This window comes from Hemicordylus capensis, chromosome 1, assembly GCF_027244095.1.
Source record: "Hemicordylus capensis ecotype Gifberg chromosome 1, rHemCap1.1.pri, whole genome shotgun sequence".
Taxonomy (NCBI): Eukaryota; Metazoa; Chordata; class Lepidosauria; order Squamata; family Cordylidae; genus Hemicordylus; species Hemicordylus capensis.
Genome location: NC_069657.1, coordinates 247,355,048 through 247,371,577, shown reverse-complemented (window position 1 = coordinate 247,371,577; position 16,530 = coordinate 247,355,048). Strand labels below are relative to the sequence as shown.

At 44.8% G+C, this 16,530-nt stretch overlaps 1 protein-coding gene across 1 annotated transcript in view; it reads left to right on the top strand.

The window, feature by feature from the left end:
• The first annotated feature begins 7,836 nt into the window (after nt 1–7,836).
• Nucleotides 7,837–16,530, top strand: part of LOC128335038 (cysteine-rich venom protein 2-like) — a 41,956-nt gene continuing 33,262 nt past the window's right edge. Inside the window, exons 1-2 of the mRNA XM_053272822.1 lie at nt 7,837–7,934; nt 13,664–13,768. The gene's annotated coding sequence lies outside the window, so the exon portion shown is untranslated. The remainder of the gene's footprint in view (nt 7,935–13,663; nt 13,769–16,530) is intronic.

The window sequence follows — 16,530 nt, the reverse complement described above, 5'->3', positions numbered from 1 at the left end:
TTCCAAAAGTTATTGTAGTATTTTAGAGTTGGAAGGGAGCCTAGAGGTCTTCTACTCAGGCCCCTGCTCAGTGCAGGAAACTGTGATAGCATGGTTAATAGCTGTTGCTAGATCGAGCTTCCAATAATTTAATGGATTAGTCCATTTCTTTAATGGATTGGCCCATTTTCTTCAGTGGCCAATCCAATTTTCATTTACATCTGAAATATGATGGGTTGAGGAGCAAGCTTGTACAAATGAACTTCCTGGGTCTTGCTCAGCACAGAGCCTCTGAAAATCTGTTCCTGAAGATCAGGCACTCTTCAGAACAGAATGGCATGGTGCACAGATTGCTGCAAGAAAAAGAAGGGATTAGCAAGAGCTGCCCTCTCTAAGTGAACAGAAGCGGTTTCTCTTTGCAGAGGAATCACTTAGGATCCAATCCTATACCTCTCAAAGGCTATTTTAAGCTGCAGTCTACCAGAAGCAGAGTTTTCCCAGAGAACAACCCTCTTTTCCTGTCCCATAAATGAAAAAATATTTCTCCCTCAAATATGGAAGCCCCATCTTTGGAAATTATATTGAGTGTGCAGCCAAATTCTTCTTTCTCCACAGATCAACCACTAATTGGATGCAAATTTGTAATTCAAGCCTCCCCCTCTTTAGGGATCCCAGATGCATTGACAAGGACTTTAGAAAGGTGAATAGGGACTTGGAGCAGGTCATGGTGTCTTAGGAGAGCAGCAGATACCTCATTCTGAGAAGGGCTATGGTCAAGTTAGAGATTTTGGTGAAGATCCCACCCCCCCGACCACTTTCATATGGCTAATCAGCCTAGGAGGATCTGGGATAGGAACATTCTTGTGGACTGCATGACACATCCTCTCAGGCCTAATTGGTTTGAGAGTTGGTGACCTTGATAGGCCTCTTGACACATATTGTAAGTATGCGCTGCAAGAAGCCAGGGGATGGGTTGACAGTTGCTCAAAAGCTCTAAGCAGAGGTGGAGTTACCTAGTACAGGGAGGAGGATGGTGGTTGTCTCATCACCTCTCATCTCATCTCTCACAAAACAAAAGTTCTTTGGTCCAAACTCCTTCTCGAACTACTGGCTAATTTTTCTACTGCTCTCCAGACTCCCGGAGTGGCTGATGACTCTCACTGTCTTGATTTTCTCTCCTCGGCACTTCACTAAAGTGCCCTTACTAAAATAACAGATTATCTCCACACTGCTAAATCCAAAGATCTCCACTGAGTCCTCATTCCCCTTGTCCTCTCTGCTATGTTAGCTACTGCTGATCAGTCTCTTTTACTTGATCTCTAGGTGTCCATAATTTTGTCCTTGGTCAGTTCTCTTCCTGTCTAATAGCTCTTTCAATGTTTCAGTAAAGTGAAGCTCTTCCTCTGCTTTCTCTCACTTTGTTGAGGTCCTTCAGGGCTCTGTTCTTGGCCCTCTGTTATTATCTCTCTCAACATTGTTCCTGGATGATCTTATCACATCCCATGTGTAGCGGTGGGAAGGCTTCAAGGGAGGACCAGTGTTGTTCCGCACCGGAAGCTGAAATTCTCTACCAGAGGCCCAGAAATCCCCATTTGCCTTTGAAATTCCCTGCAGGAATCCCATTTTTGCCCTTGAAATTCCCTGCAGGAATTAAAAATTATATATGCAATAGACAGGAAATTGATCAGTTATTTCTAAGTTTGTAGATAGATAGATAGATAGATAGATAGATAGATAGATAGATAGATAGATAGATATCTCAACATGATTTTTACTCAGCAAATGGCTGGATAATGAAGATGCACTCTTATGCTTTGTAGTTTTAGCATGTTTTTGATGTCACGTTCCCCACATTTTATTATAATATGACAAGCTCTGCACAGTGCTGTAGTATTACTCCCCCAACCACCCTTTAAACACCCTTTAAAGGTTTCCAACCAAACCTTTTTGAACTTCTTAACAAATGCCTTTTTCTTCTTCCGTTAGTTCTCCTCGAATTAGTCTTGCTTTGTGGTGGGAGGGGTGGGGGTAGAAGGACCTTCATTCCCAGAATGTGTATCCTCCATTCTTTGCACTACAAAAGAAAAATCACCAGAGATTAAAGAAAAAAAATGTTATGCTGATAAATACCCTCGTGTGAGGTTGTTGCTTATTATGTGCACTTATTCCAGTACAACTCCATCTGGCTATTCCCATTGTAAAGTGGCTATTGATTCCCTTTGTTATATGTACTGCATAGTCTACTCTCCCAAATGCAACAGAAACCAGATACATACATGGAAATGCTTTCATATGATGCTTACTCATGTCTGATGAGTTTGGAACTGAAAGTGAAAGTAGTGAAACTGCAACATGAAAAGAAACTTTATCTAAAATTCCCTGCATTGCCTGAATTTTCTCTTGCATTTTGCCATTTTTTAGGTAGGATTCCCTTTTCTTTTCCCCCTGATTTTTGAAGCTAGAATGCCCTGGATTTGGGGAAAATCCCTGCTGGGAACATCACTGGGGAGGACTAGGCCTCACTAGAGCAATTACTGGGAAGATGGGCCTTCCCTAATAAGGTAAAAATCTCCAGAGATTCAAAGCAGAAGGACCAATCCAGAGGGCTTGGCGGGAACTATATACACAGCCATGTAATGGAGAAGGGAAAGATTTGCTCTGCTGCTTCAATCTGTCCCAGGAGGGCCCTGAGGAAGTGATGGGCTGACAGCTGCTGGGCAAATGGAAAGGCCACAGCCTGTAAATAATAAGTTAGAATCAAGTGAGCTAGATGCGTTAGAGAAGTTTGTTTTTCTTTGCCGATTGCTTGAAATCTGCGCTTCCTAAGTTAATGAAACCTCTCTTACCATTGTTTTTATTGCATACATTTTATTTAAATCTAATAATAAACCCATGTTGCTGAAGTGTGCTATTCTTCATTTTGGGTTTGCCTTAGTCACATGCCTCTGAGGGCCTAGGACTGCTCAGCCCCTTTGGGGAGGGGTTTGCCACTTAACCCCACCCTCCTGACCAAACCTTATATGGAGATCAAGTTTTCCTGCATCGAAGTAAACTGAATGGTGGCCGCCTACTTTGAACCGCTTAAGTCAAGGATTTAACCCCAGTGAACTCCTCCCCCACTGCCGGCTCGGATGGGAGTCATGGCACCATGGCTTTCAGTACTATGCACAATAACACTCTTCTCTGCCTCTCCATCCCAGAACTTTCTCATTTCATCCAAACCTGCATCTCTAAGTGCCTTTCTAATACATCTACTTGAAAGCTTTGCCAGCATCTCAAACTCAATACGTCAAGACCAAATGTCTCATTTTCCCCTCCCGAGCCCTTCTCCTCTTGTTCATTCTCAATGAATGACCACTATCCATTTTGTTTTGCAACAGGCACATAACACTGGCATTCTCTTTGACTCTTTTCTCTCCTTTGCTTCCATATTCAGACAAGGACCAAATCATGTCTCTTCTCCTTTTACAACACTATGAAAATATGGTCCTTCTTCTCTCTCCTCTTAGCAAAAACTCTGATTTGCACCCTGGTTATTTCTTGTCTTGAACACCTTCTCCTCTCAGGTCTTCCATTATCTCACCTCAGTCCCCTCATCTCTATCTTGCACAATGCTAGAAAGATCTGACCTCTCTCATCACTCTGACCTTGTGACATCTCTCCTTAAACCCATACATTGACTTCATGTCCATACCTGGGACTTCCACAGGCTTCTCATCTTTACCTTCATAACCCTCCATGGCTTTGACGCCTTATCTCTCTGCCCTTGTATCCCAAGACATCTCTGTCTAATCTTTGCTCATTCAGCTCCACCAGACTCAGCTGACCAGAGGGCTCCTGCTCCCCCATTTCCATCCTTATTATCCCACCCTTCCTCTCTTGCCAGGAACGCCTTTCCACTTCAATAGTACAGCAAATTCTTTGTTTTTCTTACATCTTCTTGACACTGCTTTTTATTTCTTTGTCTTTGGTTTAGCCTCTTTGGGTGCCTCCTCTCCAAATTTGCATAGAGATGAAAAGAATTAGAGGGACCACTGCCCCACTCTTATGAACATCTTCATTGTGTCCAATTCTGGACACCACATTTTAAGAAAGACATTAGCCCTCTTTAGATGTTATGAGCATCCCAGGTGCTCATGGTTACAGCAGGCAAAAGCGGGGAGGAAGTCCCTCTGCCCTGCTATCAATCACCCCTTTGCACTGATGATTGCATTTACAGTGCCGTTCATCTGAAAGGGGTGGCACCATAAGAATGATTGCGGGGAATCCATGAGCTTCATCCTGGATCTAACAAGATTGCAGCTGACAGATTCACCACAAACATGCTTACAGCAGCACATGCTCCCTTTTGGACAAATGGTGCTGTAGCCGTGATCATCAGTGTGAGGGTGTGATTGACAGCAGGGCAGTGGGACTTCTGCCCCACTTTTGCCTGCTGTAACCGTGAGCACCTGGGGCTTTCATAATGTCTGAAGAGGGCTAACGATAAACTGGCACAGGGTTCAGAGGAGGGCAACAAAGATGTTGAGCGGTGGGAGGGGGGGCAGTGTCTGGAAACCCAGTTTTATGGGGAATGGTTTAAGTAGCTGGGTATGTTTAGCCTGGAGAAAATGAAGTGGGAGATAAAGTAGCTGTCTTCAAATATCTGAAGGATTGTCACATAGAAGGTGCAGTGGACTTGTTCTCTGTTGTTCCTGAGGACAGGCCTTGGACCAATAGGTTGAAATGTCAAGGAAGCAGATATAGGCTAGACATATAGGAAGAATTTCCTAACTGTAAGAGCAGTTTGATAATCTGCCTTGCACAGTGATGAACTCTCCTTCTGCAGATGTTTGGAAACAGACTGGATGGCCTTTCGTAGCAGTTCCCTGCATGAAGCAGGGCACTGGAGCAGAAAACCTCTAAGGGACCTTCCGATTCTAAAATTCTATGATTCTTTGAAAATCAAGGCAAAATATTTTCATGAATAAATAAATAATAAATAAAAGATTGTGGTTGGTAGACTGAGTACATGTATTGCTTTTTTAAAAAAGGTTAATCCACCAGATCATTACAACAGACGTGTTAAATTATAGTCCCAAGAAATGTATGCACCATATATTTATTTCCTGCTCTTCCCCTGAGCAACTCAAGGTGGCATGCATAGGCTTATCTCACTGCATTCTCTCAGCAGCTTTGTGAGACAGGTTTGACTGAGAAAAAAATGAGTGCGTAGCTCGGGGTCAATCAGTTAGCTGCATGGCTGAAACAGGGCTTTGAAGTGAACCCAGGTCTCCCTGGTTCAAGTCCAAAACTCTGTCCACTTACCACACTGGTAAATCAGAGTAATTCACATCCACGAAATCCTCACTTTAAAAATGAATAAATCTGTGTTAAAGACAGGATGCAATTGTAGCATCAGTAATGGAAGTAGATCAAGAAATGGTATGTTTTGGAATTCATTTGCCTATCCACAAAGCAACAGTCTTTTCAGTCCTGCTCTTAGGCATCCTTTGCATTCATGCATAGTTGCATTACCATTCCTTGGATGTGCTAGAACCTGCCCAGGAAGCCAACAGTGCAAATCCAACTTTCATGGGGATCATTGCCCTTTTCAATCAGCCAGCTGAACAGTTCTTCACTAAGTGATCTGTCTATAGCAAAATGGTTTCAGTCTGTACAGACCTCTTTCTCCCTGTGGTATGACCAGATTCCTTTGGAGGACAGGTATTCAACTTGATGTAAAACACCTGTCCTGTGACATTATTTGGAATGAAACATCACAGATGCAGACATTCCACTGATTCTAGTGGTCAGTTAAAAGACTTCTTTGTTGTTTTGTTCAGTCACAGGCCTTATGATGGCATAAATGAAAGGGTAACTTGTCCAAAGGTCAAAATACCAATCAGCTGCAAAATAAAATGTGCACTGATACTCTACAGACATTTCTACTGCTTCCAGTAGGTATTTGCTACCATTTGCTCCCTTTGGAGCAAATAGCCATTTGGGGAAGGTGGGAGGAGTTGCATGACTTGCATGAAAACACCACAGGGGGAAATGTTGACCCTTCCCACTGCACACTACACTCCTGGTCTGGACTGGGCCCTTCTGTGGTTAATATTTAGAGATGAAGGGACAACTTTTGGCCCACTTCCAGGGTAAGCTCATCTTGCAATGACAGGCTTAATGCCACGTGTAGTGTGGCCATATAGTTTGCTTATGGTGGTATATGCTCTCCCTCAACCCCCCACACAAGTGCTATTTCAAGGCCGAAGTTATGTTAAATAGGCCTTAGAAATTCAGTAGGCCTTGGTAAGCTCTCTAGGCTACTTTCTGGGTTTTCTTACACATATCAGAATTCCAAGAACCTGTTTACAGTTGTCTACAAATTAGGGGTGTGCACAAATCAATTTTTGAGGTTCGATTCAAGCTCAAATTGAATAGCAAAAAACTCAAACTGATTTGTCAGAAGCAGCTGGCTTGGCCGGCTGCCTCGACAAATTAACCTCGAATCACTTAAATAAATTTGAGTGATTCAACTGCAATTTTCCTGGGAAGAGTTGGTCTACCAATTGGGATTGGTGGGTAGACCAGCCCTCTGCTCCGGACTTAGCGCATCAGCCCACCTCGGTAGACTGGTCTACTCAGGTAGACCAGTCCTCTGAGGTGGGCTGACGCTCCAGGTCTGGAGTGGAGGGCTGGTCTACCTGCTCATCCAAATAGGTAGAACAGAGCTCTCCAGTTGGCGGATAGACCAGCCCTCCACTCTGGACTTGACATTTTAGCCCTACTCAGAGGACTGGCCTACCCTGGCCTATCTAGACCAGCTCTCCCCAGAAAAATGGCACCATTTAGAGGCCATTTTCCCCAGCAAAATGGGCCTCAAAATGGTGTTTGAATAAACCGAATCAACTTGGGTTGAATCAGGAGTGATTCTCCTCGACCCCAAATTGGGCCCTCTGTTTTGAGGGTGATCCAATTTAGGCTTGAATTTGAGAATCACCCCCAATTTGACCCAAATTGATTGGAGTGTAAATCAAATTGCACACCCCTACTAAGAATGCAGACAGCCTCCTAGTTAGTTCCAGTTTCTGCCCCTGGGGATGTCTGGAAGTAAGCCAGCTTTCCCCAGATGCAGCTGGGCAAGACTTTGGCATGGTTATCTCCAGCCCCTCTCATGCTGTCTACAAGGATAGGACAAGCTAGTCAGTATCTGGAGCACATCTCCTCTTCCTCCTCCTCCTTGTACTCCATGTACAGGAACAACCTTCTCCCATTAGGCAGTTCTTATCAGGAGCCCTGTTTCATCAAACACCATAATCTCTGTCCCACACATTAATGTTGGCTTGTTTTAATGGGATGGGCAGGGTTAGCAATTAAAAAAAAAAAACACCTTAAAAGGAGCCTCTGTTCTAAATTAAATTTATGGGTAGAAGTCAGTTCCAAGCTGCAGAAAGTGTGGGTTAAAACTTTAGGAAGGAATGGTGGTGTGAAGATAGAAGTCAAAGCAAGTTGTATTACCTGAACAACTTTAATTCACCTAAAAAAGGTGGGGCATAAGCTCTACTCAAATGGTTTCTGCACCTACCCAGTGATATCATTCTCGCTGTCAGGGTTGTCATATTTTTTCTGGTCCTGTGCATGTGCATTTAATGGAAGTCAGCAGCAATTTAGCAGGCAAAGCTTTTTCTGGAAGGGAAGTAGAATGGAATTAGAACCCCCCCCCCCCGCTTTATGCTTGAAGGGAGGAGACTCATGAACGACACACATGGCTGGGACCACACTGCTTGGGTGCCCATCTTCGATTGATGACTGCAACTGCATCACATCCAGATAGCTGCATTTGGCCTGATAGGTTCCTCTTGTCATACACCCTAGGATCTCAGATCCAGGACTTGGGAGGAAGCAGCTGTGAACCCTAGAGTTGGCCAGACTAGCCTCCAGCTCTCAGAGCCTAGCTTTGGGCGGAAGGATCAGTGAGTACTTCAGATTGCCTCAAACCAAGATATGGGGATGTTCCCTCTTTCAAAACCCAGCCTGAGACAGAGGGCCTGCTGGCTCTTCCACCCGATGAACTCTGCTCTAGAAGCCTGGTGTCCAACTTTGTTAAGTGGGTTGCTATGATGCTCTGTCACACAGTTGTGCTAAAGCAGGGTTATCCAACCATTTTGCACGAGGAGCCACATTGCAATTGTTTTACTTACTCCAGGGCCATGAGCAACTTTTGAAATCATAAAGCTAGACATTACTTGTACTATTAATCAAAATCAACATCATAAAGTGCTTACTGGCCTCATTTACATAATTGTTTGAGGCTAGGTTTAATGTTTGTTACCAACATTTGTGTGAAAAGTGTCAACACATGCCAAGTTGGGCTATAATCTTGGGCTATAAATGACTTTGGCATGGGTCCTCACAATCATGTCAATGTTGGTAACCCACATTAAACCCAGCTTTGAATGATTGTGTGAACCAGTCCACTTTCTCATCACTTATCTGAATACTGATATATTGTGGCAACTCTTTATTCTGTAACCAGATAACCAGATCCTGGTTAAATATGTTTTAACCATATTTGGTTAATATACAGCAGATTGGCAAGACTTGCCCGATAAATCTCTGTTGAACAATCCTGGTTGACTCTTTAACCAGGAACACCATGATTGTGAGAATGAAGCCTTTATTTTGTTGCCACTGTGGGTGATGGAAGAGCTCCTTTTGCCAGCTACCACCACCTTCCAGAAGCTGCCATTTTTTCTTACATAAGGCCCTGCCATTTTGAGGAAGCTGCCACCACCACTCCCTGTCCCTCATAGAAAGCCCCAAGACAACACTGCATCTAAGGCATTCATGAAAAAATACAGCTGCTGAGTGGTGCTGTCAGTGGAAGCAAAATAAGCCACTGCTGCCACCAACAGTTCATAGGAACATATGAAGCTGCCTTATACTGAGCCAGACGGAAAGGCAATTCTCATGTTCCCCACTGGGGCAGGGAGCACAGAAGTGGGGGGAAAGGGAGAGTTTCACCTACCTTCCTCCCAGACGAACTTCTGCTGAATCTTCAGCACACCACCGCACGCCCAGATGATCTGCGCTGCTGCTTGCAGCGTGGATCAGTGGAGGATGGGACTCGTTCTCATGGCCCCCACATATCCCATAATGCAATACGCAACTAGTGCAATGCATTGGAAGGATACCCCAGTGCGACGGGTGCTCTAAGCACCCGTCTCTGTGAGAGCTTGGGCTGCAAGCAGCTTGAGCACACACACACACACACACACACACACACTCCTGCTTGAACCCTTAAGCTCGGCTAAAAGCCAGGGTAAAAAGCAGGTTCAGACAGGTGGCCAGTGCCAGGATCCACATATATTCTGGCACTTCACAGGCATAGCCCAACCCAGGCTGGGCTGCCCTAGCCTGGGTTAGGCTGCGCTTGTGAATACGCTTATAGACTGGCAGCAGTTTGGCAGAGTTCCAGATGAAGATCTTTCCCACCCCTAACTAGACACTCTAGGGATTGCATCTGGGGTCTTCTGCATTCAAAGCACATATTCCACAACTACAGTCCACCCCCATGTAACAGCAAGCCATCCCCAACCTATTGGTAAATGTAGCCTCACGGAATCACCAAGATAGTTATTCTAAATTTACTGTCTGCAAATGGGTTAATGAATTAGGGTGGGAATTTTTTGTAGAACTCTAATACCACTACTTTGTCTATGGAAAATCCTGTTTTCCAGTCAAGCTGACAGGCAAAGGATCCCCATGTTCAGTATTATAAAGAATCAAAATTGGGATCTAAAGTGTGGTATAAAGGAACAGAATAATGTTTTATGTCAAAACAGAGAAGGAAGATCACTTCCTTATGGCAATTCTAGTCATAAATTTCTAAGATTGTATTTGTAATTCACAACTGAATCCATTAGCTGGAACAAATGATGGATTTGTTGTTGAACAAAGAGTTGTTATCTTTCTGTTTAAAGTTGTGTACTTACTGATATGGTTAATGGTTCCTTAGTACCATGTACCTAGTTTATAACCTTCTTTCATGCCTGCACAACAAATGTGGATGATCTAAATGGCAAAGAGCATTGACAACATAAAATATTATGCAACGTTGCCAGGAAGTGTTAGCAAACATTTTATTGCTAATCCAGTAATCTTTTATGAACACTGTGTGTCTTGGTAGGTCTTTCAACTGTGAGAACTCAATGTCCATCTTGGATTTAATCTACTGTTAGTTATGATTTCAAAATGGACATTACCATTCAAAATGGACATTACCAAACTATTTAAATTCTACAATGTACAATGGAAAAACATTTAATATGCTCTGGGAAGAGCAATTGCATGCTTGAATGCAGAAGGTTCCAAGATCCCTCCCTGGCATCTCCAAGATAGGGCTGAGAGAGACTCCTGCCTGCAGCCTTGGAGAAACTGCTGCCAGTCTGTGTAGACAATATTGAGCTAAATGGACCAAAGGTATATGGCAGCTTCCCATGTCCCTATAGTAACCAGACATCATAAACCCATTCAGCCCAGAAGCTCAGTGGAAATGTATTTCACTTGCCAATCCCTCCTTCTCCTGGAAGTGCCCTGCTCCACCTGAAACCACACAGAACCTCAGTCCCACCCCCCTCCAAGTACCCTAGATGACTTTTATTGAGCACGGGATCACAAGAACATAGGAAGGAAGCTGCCTTAAAGCCAGTCAGCCCATTGGTCCATCTAGCTCAGTATTGCCAATACTGTATGGACTGGCAGCGGCTCGCTAAGTTTCAGGCAGAAGTCTTTCTTAGCCCTACCTGGAGATGCCAGATCCTGAACCTAGGACCGTCTGCATGCAAACAGGTTGTCTCCCATTGAGCTACGGCCATTTCTCAGTCTGATCTTTCTCTCCCTTGTGTCTTGCAGATTTATGTGAGGCTCTTGTAGAGAGAGAGAGGCTCCGTGGAACTTTCACACAACCCAATGACATCACGGCCACACAAGAGCTGGGAAAAGTTCAAAGGGGAAAAAATGTGTTCCCATGAATGATAGTTCCTTGTAGTTACAGACTACTAGCTTCACATTTTGCCTTTTGTACTCTTCCACAAACTCTACAATAGGCTTTCCCTAAAATCTCCCCTGCTTCTCTCCCTAGTAATGCTGCATCTACAGGACATTTCTCTCAGTTTCGCTTTCCACCCTGCAACTCTCCTTTAATATGTGCCCTGTCAGTCCATCTTCTTTTGGCTCAAGTATACAGTTAGTGTCAGGTTGCCTTCCTTCTGTCTTCTAAAAATGTTCCCTTTTGCCCGTTTTGGCATTATCCTCCCATCATTTAAACCCAGATCACAGATTCATAGTTAAACCTGTCCTTTCATTACTTCACGCCCGCTTCTGGCTCCTTTCTTTGGACTTGCCCTGCCCACTCAAATGACATGTTCTAGAATCCCTCTGGCTTCCTAGTTTCTCACTTCCCCCAATAGGCATTGCCGTTGCTTTCTGCTAGTCTTAGAATGTGTAGGAAATGGTTAACTGTGTTGATTACCAACAGTGAGAGATTAGCTGATGAGATGATATTTTGCCAGCAGTAGGTCAAGGCAAAGCAGACTGGGACAGAATCCATGCTCTTAATGGATGGGCAGCAAAGGTTGAAGGACCCAAGTAAACTAAGGCACAGCTAAACAAACCAAGTTTTGGTTATTGTCTATAGAACCAATTCTGATTTGTGAAATAAATCTATGTTACAGTGCTTTGAGTGATGTTGCCCCTACTTCATCTACATAAATTACAAGTTGTTCTAGTAAGAACTAATCTGCCTACTTTCCTTTCACGATCCCTAGAACTTTGGTACAAATTTGGTACAAATTGGTTAGGCAGTTCACAAGATAGCCCACTTGTGCTTCAAATGTTCATGTGTCTGCCATCTTAAATTGGGGTGGATGACATCATCACAAACTATACATTTGAAGTTTCCCTATGTGTACCAAATTTAACTGTACCAAATTTAATCCAAATGGGTTCCCACTTGCCCCTCAAATGTTCACTTGTCCACCATCTTGAATCAGGGTGGATGACATCATTACAAACTATGCTCTTGAACCTTCCCTATGTGTCACTCACTACAACTGTACCAAATTTGGTTCAAATCAGTTAGGCGGTCCACAAGTTAGCCCACTTGCGCCTCAAATGTTTACGCATCCCCCATCTTGAATCAGGGTGGATGACATCATCACAAATTACGCCATTGAGGTGTCCCTATTTGTCCCTACAACTGTACCTGATTTGGTTCATATTGGTTCAGGAATTGCAAAGTTGATAGGGGACGCGCACGCACACAAACACTCACAGAATGCTGGGTTATCTCATAAGCCTACTGGAAAGTAGGTTAAAAAACTAGACCAAAGCTCTCATAAATGCTCCTGATTTGCACTTGCTCAAACTCACTATCCTTTGATAGATCAATTTCTCAATATATAGTGTATCCCAAAATTTATCTATCATTGAACCTCAGAAAGGACTTTATTCACATGCCACTTAATGGTCAGGATCACCTTGGCAGTTAACAAATAATTAGCTAATAAATAAAAAGAGGTTTCTCATGCCTACAAGCCAGGCACCACATTGTGGGATATCTTGCGACCAGGCTGCACCCCCCCTCTTACTCACCATTCCACTCCACTTGCCACCCTGTTGATAGTGTGGGTGCACGATGCAGCAGACCCCAGAGGAGGCTTTAGTCATCTGGGGGAAGACATGCAGGATCCTGCCTTCTCCCAGACCTCCCTAGTCCCACTGTTTGAGGTCGTGTGAATGAGAAACTACAAGTCCCAGAGTTTCTGGCATTTCTTTCACACAAGCAGGAAGTGCCAACAATGAGGCTATTCACATGTGCGGAGGAAACTGGGCTAAGGGAGCCCAGACTGGTTTCCCCTGCACGTGTGAACTGCTGGGAACCATGCGGCTCCCTGTGGTTAGCCCGCTTAATTGCCTCCCCCCCTTAAATGAGGGTAGTGGAGCGAGTGCTCCGCTAACCCCGTTTAGTTGATAATGAGTTGCCACAGTGCGGCTCTGTGCCATGGCGACAAGTGAGTAGACACCTGACTGGGAGGCAACAGCAAGCCTCTCAGCCTCGGGCGTCTCCTCAGAATGCCCCACACACTTGTGTGGGGCATCCTGGGACTCCCAGGGGCCATCTGGCTCCCGATCCCCACAGCCCCAACCGGCTCCATGATGGAGACGGTAATTGTGTGGGTGGCCCATCCAACCACCCAGGCTCCACTACTGCTCGTGTGCAGGGAGAGTGGGCTTGACCCGCTCTCCCCGCCAAACCCCTCCTGGCTCTACACACCAATTGTGTCTTAATTTGTGGCTGCAGGAGGGAGCAACTCATCATCATCATCACTCATCACTCATGATCATCATCATCATCTTCATCATCATCATCATCATCATCATCATCATCAGGAATATTGACATCCTAGTCACAAAAAGAGCCACATATACATGACATATGGCCATGTCTGGCTATATCAGGTCAGGCAGGCAGAAATTTATTAGCTTGAAGAAAAGGACCTAAAGAAACTGAAGGACACCAATTGTTTGCCTAATTTTTCAAATCAGTTAAGATGTTTTTGGAAAAGGGCCCATATTACAGGTAGATGTTTGTATCAGGTCCTGAGAAATGATGTTTCTTATGCTTTTCTTTGCTACTAAGAGAACAAGACACTTCAGGAATGCTGGAAGGATGAAAGTCTAAAATACCACACAGTTTCTGAAAATACTTCATTGGAACAGTCTTTAAGGTTTCCTTCATCATGAGGTAAGAAAGTTTCATAGAGCTGGAAAAGTTTTGTTTCATCTTTCTCTCACGAGGTTTGTTTAAATGTCACAATTTCCTGAAGTTTCATGTTGAACAGCGATCTGGATAGTCATTGGGGCTATTCTCACGACAAACAAAAGTTGGGTTAGCAGAGGCTAGCCCGATATTTGTTGGTTGTCAGAACCACCGGGCTCGCAGCTGAGCCCAGTGGTTCTGGAGTGGCTAACCCGCTCGAGAACCCCTGGCAAAAACCAGGTTTGCGGAGCAAGCGCTCCTGCAAACCTGCTTTTTGCGATCGTGAGTAGCCACAGCGTGCCTTCATGCCATGCCTACTCATGAGTAGACCCCTGGCCGGGAGGCTTAAAAGCAGCCTCCCGGCTCAGGGGTCTCCCCAATATGCCCTGCACACTCGCGCAGGGCATACTGGGGCTTGCGGAGGCCGCGCGGCCCCAGATCCCCCCACCCCCCACTGGCTCCGTCTCGGTGCCGGGCATCGTGTGGGCAGCCGATCCGGCCGCCCAGGGCTCCCTGCTTGCTCATGAGTGGGGAGAGCGGGCTTAGCCCGCTCTTCCCGCTCAGCGCCCTAAACTGGGTCTCACTGATTGTGAGACCCAATCCATTGATTTCTTCAGACAAATCTGAAGAGCTTTGTATACAAAAACTCATGTTGGTACCAACCTGATTAAGATCAAGACACAGAAGATTACATAAGGGACAGAGAAGGGAATGAACAAGGGCTTCCTCCTTACAATATATAACCAGCCATTGAAAAAAGCACGGACAAAGAGTAACAGTGTTATTGGCATTAACTAGCATGCTGGCAGTGAAGAAAATAGAAGGAGAGATTCCTTAAGGTTTTTTGGATTCCCAGTGAGGCAAATTCAGTCTGTGTTCTGAAATGTATGCTGGAAGCAAGGCTGTTGGGTCCATGACATACAGATTAATGGCATTTCCAAAAGTAGCCCCTCTTATGTATTATCTGTAACTGGAAGGTAAATATATCTAACACAAGAACAAAGGATCAGAGTTAGGGGTGGAACCATCAAGAGGACATTCTCAATTGACCTGAATGAACAGAATATGATTCAGTGGAGAAGGCAGATGACTGGGGTTAAACCACAAACTACATGCAAGATCCATAATTGGATCTCCCAGCTACAACAACTACTACCACCTTTTAAAAAAAAACACCCTGAAATGTAGCTGTGGGGTACAATTCAGCTAAAACATCACCCCAAGCTGTCATTTCTCCCATGGCAGAAAATACAGGGGACATGCTGGGAGATCCAGTCAGGGATCTTCTGCATAACTAAATCTCTAAGACCCCGTTGGCTCTAGAGATATCGAAACTCAAGGATGCTATTCACACATGCGTGCAAGACCAGGCTAAGCCCAGCCCGGGTTTGCACATCTGTGTGAACCTCTGGGATCAGGCTGATCCCAGCAGCACCACAGTGCCAAACCCGCCTAACTAGCCACCCTTTAAAACGAGGTTAAGGGAGTGAGTGCTCCTTTAACCCCATATTTTGATTGTTTGGCAGTCGCAGCTGCTTGCAGACTGCAGGGAGCCCGGGGAGGGGAGGGCGCCCTTGCACAGTGCATCGTGGTATTTCGGGGGGCTGGGAGAACACATCCTGGCCCCGGGTCCTCCCTGCTGCCTGGGTGCGCGGGGAATCATCTGGGCACATGGGAAGCACACCCAGCACAGGAGAAGCCGTTGTCTGTGGGGAAGGTAAGTCTAACCTGCCTTCCCTGCAGCCTGCTCTGGAGCCCTTCTCACTGCTCGTGAGAAGAGGCTCAATGATTACAACCGTCAAAGGTGGCTGTGGTTACTTTAATCTGCGAAACCAGTGCAGGCTACTTGCAAGGTGATGGATGGATGAATGATGGTAGTCAGATCTGCGGTGCCCTTTTTATCAGATGCTGTTCTGACAACCATCATTTGTGTCTTTTGTCACTTTAAGGCAGAGTTCTTAAACACTTCCCAGCTACAGACTCTGCCCCCAATCTACAGGTATTAGTTATGGACCCCCTCTTTATATATTTCCATCAAGCTTCATTAAACATTAAAGATAAAATATATCCAGGATATTTTCAAGAACTTTATTCTGGTCTGCCAGGAAGCAAATTCTTGACCATGGACCACTTGGAATGAACCCAAGGACCCTCAGGGTAACCATGGTGCCCAGGTTAAGAACCGCAGCCTCGAGGCTAGCGTATTGCAGTGTACTCTGTGCAGGTTTGTCCACGGAGATGCTAGAAACTTCAGGTAGTGCAGAAATGTGGGCTTGACTAAGATGTGGTGGGATCCAAATCTGGAGATAAAATAAATAATCCAAATTGGCAGCCCATTTCTGTACCAGATTCACCTCAGGGAATATTACACCAGAGCTCTGGTATTGGCACTGACTTCTTGTTTTCTTTGAGGTATAATCTCAGGAAAGTTAAATTAATTCAAAGGTTGACTATGACAAATGGGATAGGTCCATCATAAAGTTTTCCTCATCACCCACGACTTTGCTTTGTAAAGCCTTTCATTCCAAAAGAGCAGAGGTGGTGTTTCTCCTCAAGATCCTCTGACGAAGACACAAACCTACCAGTGGCATCAAGCACAGCTCCATCATTCTCCCAGTTTGCGATATTGCTGCCTCCCAATCTAACCGTACCTTATTTTGTAATTCTAATATCTGCTAAAAGTTGTGGTTAATAAGCACAAGGGATACTTTATTTTAAAACAGCAATTTAAAAAACACCTGTTGAAC